The 4,860-nt window shown below is 31.9% G+C and overlaps 1 protein-coding gene across 3 annotated transcripts in view; it reads right to left on the bottom strand.

The window, feature by feature from the left end:
* Window positions 1-2,599: 2,599 nt before the first annotated feature.
* LOC145254690 (T-box transcription factor TBX20-like) overlaps window positions 2,600-4,860 on the bottom strand; it is a 132,726-nt gene continuing 130,465 nt past the window's right edge. For all 3 annotated transcript variants that reach the window (XM_080113352.1, XM_080113350.1, XM_080113349.1), the window contains one exon: window positions 2,600-2,683. The gene's annotated coding sequence lies outside the window, so the exon portion shown is untranslated. The remainder of the gene's footprint in view (window positions 2,684-4,860) is intronic.

Below are 4,860 nucleotides of genomic sequence, written 5' to 3'. Positions count from 1 at the left end.
CAGAAGCTCGAATAATTTTTTGAAATCGATTAAAAAGGGTAATATTTTTTCCAAGCTTGGGTTTCTTGCTATTAAATCCTCCAGGATGCTGAGTATAGATATAATCCGTCACGACGTCCATCGAGTAAAGTACAAAATAGTTAACACTGATGAATACCTTTTTTTTTTTTTGTTTATAGCAAATCCAATTAAATCTCTACCGACCTGCCTACTTTTAACTTGTGAAAACTGTTTGTAAAATTATTTAGTTCAGGATTCTCTTTCTTATTATGTCTTATTGACACATGAAAAACAAAATTGTAGCGAGGATTGTTCTTTAACTTAGATGATTAAGTATTTTCTAAGGTTTTGTTTAGAGGGTGGTCTTGTTACTCGAACTTAACGTTAGTGGTAGGGTAAGTAATTATTTTCTATTTTTTTTTCAGCAGATAATAAACCCAGGTACCAATTTGGTTTTCGAATGTCTTATCGACAAGCGCACACAGAATGAAATGCTGAAATTAAATATCTTAACAGTTTCCACTTATTAAATATATAGAGATCGGCAGAGAAATTTATTCCATTGCCTTTGCAATAAATTTGTTGATTTCGTTTATTTTTTTTTGTTTTTCTATGTGGTTACGAATTATCGACTGTTAACTATTCTGTACTTTTTGGTTTTGTTGTTTTTTTTTCTTTCTATCTTAACCTTAATTGATTGCGTAATCTAGTTCGCTACTTGTATTTAACTTCGAGGCATCTCTCTTTTTGTTTTAAAGATGTATTGCCACGGTTGAATCTACGCGAGATGATGTTACGATTTCATTGAGTCTGAGGCAGGAGAGCACTCCTTTGGACACGCTCACAGTTGACCACCAATAGCCGATCGACGATCGTTCATGTATCTTGCTTGAAAAAAAAAAAAAAGATGGCAAGTTGTGTAATATTGCACTTTCCATATAGAGAAGGAAAAAAAAAAAAAAAGAAAGTCCCTGGAATACCGATTTTTTTTTTTAATAACGATTAATCCAGTAAATTTATATTAGATTCATTCTGTCATTATTTGATTACAATGTTTTTGTTTGTGTGTTTGTTTGTTTGTTTGTTTGTTTATTTGATTGTGTTTGTACGCATGCTCAGAGTTCTGCGCGCGCAGGTTTCTTCTTACGCATGCGCGAGAATATCTCTTTAAATTTCTTCATTAACAGTCGAAAAGACGGCGTTTTCATTGAAAACCCAATTTGCTTTTCTGATTTCCTTTTTTTCTACAAAACCATAAATATTTTCTTAATCAGATTTTACATTAAAATTTTTTATGTCCTTTTTTTTTTTAAGATAAACTTATCAAACCATTTTTGTACGGCCGAGAAATTTCTAAAAATAAAAATAAAAATCACATCCTGCAAACTGTACATCATATTTTTTTATGTATATATATATATATATAACAATGTCCCTCAAAACTTTATACAAATTGTTTAGTTTATTTTATATATAAATCTCCGTAAATCAGGGGAGATAACTATGAAGTTAGTTTTATATTAAACAAAATAGTTTGTGTATGAGCAAACACTGTTCCGCATCTGTTTGACTATTCATGTATTGAATTGGGAAGTAATTTCCGACAACATGTTAAGCATTGTTTAATTGTTTCTGGGTTTTTTCTTCACAAAACTTAGCAGACAGATACGTAGCTTGCACATTCATATGATCTGTTTGTCCACAGATTTTGTTCTATCGCCTTTTTTTTTATTTATACAGCAACCTTGATATGTTTTCTGCTTCATATATACATAAACCGTTTTATATATATAATATATATATAAACACACATATATATATATATATGCATACGTATATATACAAACATATATGTACATATATATACATATGTATATATGCATCTCTATGTATATATTTGTATATATCCTTATATACAAATATATATATATACATATATATATGCATGTATATATTTATATGTACACGTATACATATATATACATAGACGTACCTATATATATATATATATATATATAGTTATACATATATATATACATATGCATGTATATATTTATATATACATTTATACATATATACATACATATATATACACACATATATATACATATGTATACATATATTTACATATGCATGCATATGTATATATATATGTATACATGTATGTATAAATATATACATGCATATATATATATATGTATATATAAATATATACATAAATATGTGTATATATATGTATATATATATATGTATATTTATATAAGTTTCTATATAAATATATACATACGTACATGTATATATATAAATATGTACATACATATGCATATATACACATATATACATGCATATATATATATTCAATTTTTTCTCTTGTTCTGGTGTTTTCCATTTTATCGAGCTGAGATCGAATTCGGTTCGGCACGTTTCTTCGAGATTTCATCGATTCGAAATAACAGGGAATATAATCGATTCTCATTTTTTTTTTTCATTTTCATGGCGAATGCTATTCTGCCAGAGTCAATTTGTTGGCTTGCATTCCTCTGTTTTGATGTTTCTTCCGATCATAGTTTTCCCGCCTTTGTTGATTTTAGTATTTAAAAAAACAATTCCGACGATTAAATCACGTAGAACGCAGCAGATTGTTGTCTAGATTAAAAAAAAATAAAAAAGAAGTTCCTCACACCTGGAAAACACAAGAAAAAATAAAAATATTAGTTATTAGGCATTTCATAGGCAAACACTCATGTATACATACGCACACATATATACACACATGTATATGTACACACATAATATATAAACGCATACACACATACAAACACACTTTCACACACATACACATACAGTTATCCCTAAATTGGCATATATTCAAGCACACATACATACAAACACATATATACACATACGTACATACGCACAGCTACATAGACACACATACACGTACGTACACACAAACGCACATAAATACACGAACATACATAAGCACATACATACGCACACACATACACACGCACATACATTTCCATACGCACATACATACACACATACATACATATTCACACGGATACGTATAAGTTATCCACTTCATAGCCATCCATGCATCCACACATATCTACACGTACACTCACATACATACAAACATAAAACAAATATATACATACCTACATACATACACACACACATCCCTACATACATACACACATACACGTACATACATCCATACACACATACACGTACATACATACAAAAATATATAAACACATACATGCATATAGTAGGGAAACTACTATTAGACACGTGTATCTAAGGTTTCTCTCTACAGGGTTTTTTTTTCATAACAATCTGGCATGAGGATGTTTTGCTCTAACAAGTCAATCCTAACTATAGACTCGTTAACAAACACTGATATTTTCTAGGAAAGTTGTTGACTGAGAGAAAAATTGAGGATGGACGGTTTGAAAACACATACTGATTATTCAAAAATGAAACTTTAAAAATCTTATATTTTTTATTGCATTCGTTTGCCCTTGGATTAAACTTATATCAGATTGATGTCGGCATTTTAATCGACTTCTGTGAATTATCTCTCTCTCTCTCTCTCTCTCTCTCTATATATATATATATATATATATATATATATATATATATATATATATATATATATATATATACAGGGTGAACAGAAAGTCCTTGGACCAATTCAAACGTGGTTTATTAATAGAAAATTACAAAAATATAAATTAAACATGAATGAAAATTATAAGTTAGGAAACCAAGAATAAATTCAAATTATTTATTTTCAATGTGATGTCCCTTCCTTTCGATTAGACGTTCAATTCTCTATCTGAAGTTACCAACCGAGGCACGCGGCGTTTCCTGAGGTATTTTAACCCATTCACTCAGAAGAGATGTCTTCAAAGCATCAACACTTGAATGAGCAACAGACCAGACCTTATCCTCCAACAAAGACCACACCGAAAAATCCATGGGATTCAAATCAGGCGATGCAGGAGGCTACATCTCCTTACTCCAGAATCTTAGAAAATGACGTTGGCACCAGTCCTGAGTTTTTCTGGAGGTGTGGGATGGTGCTCCATCTTGTTGGAAGGTGAAAGGCTGATCTTTGAAGTGTTTCTTCATCTCTTCAAATGCTGGAACCAAAATATCGTTAATGTAGCGATCTGTGTTGATCTTAACCCCCTGCTCCACGAAAATCAGAGGCGACTTCCAAGATTTGGATACTGCAGCCCACACCATGTGAGAAGACGGCTTTTGTCGGCGGAAAACTATTCTCACGGAGTCATCAATGTCTGCTGAAGATTTTGCGTAAACTCTGTCGTTCTGATTGTTAACAGTCGCTTCAATTGTGAAGACTTTTTCATCAGAAAAAACGATCTCTCGCTCAGCCGTGCCAGTCTTCAGTTCTCCAAGAAGAAGCTTTTCTCTTTCAAGTCTCTTGTGCTTTTGGGCAGGTATGAGGTACTATCTCTTTCTCATCTTGTAGGGTGACAACTGGAGATCGTTTTTTTACGATGGTTCTCATCGAGGTCACGCTCACATTCATGTCTTTAGCCATTTGTCTTGCAGATCTCTTCGGGTTCCTCCTTACCCTCTCTCGGACAGCTTTAATCACCTTCTTTGTTAGAACAGTGCGAGGTCTTCCACTCCTAGGACGGTCTTCAGATGTACCAAGTTCCTTAAATCTGTTCATAACACGGTACACGGTGGATTTAGCCACTTTCAAGAGCTTAATAATCTCTAAGTTTGTCCTTCCCGCGCAATGAAGCTGAATTATGGCCTCTCGTTTGCTAATTTTTCTGAAAGTTTAAACAAAATTATTCTAATATTTTTGTTGAAAAT

The sequence above is a fragment of the Euprymna scolopes genome, chromosome 30 (assembly GCF_053919585.1).
Source record: "Euprymna scolopes isolate OS-2025 chromosome 30, ASM5391958v1, whole genome shotgun sequence".
NCBI lineage: Eukaryota > Metazoa > Mollusca > Cephalopoda > Sepiida > Sepiolidae > Euprymna > Euprymna scolopes.
The sequence above is the reverse complement of the archived record's forward strand: the minus strand, read 5'-3'. Positions and strand labels throughout refer to the sequence as shown.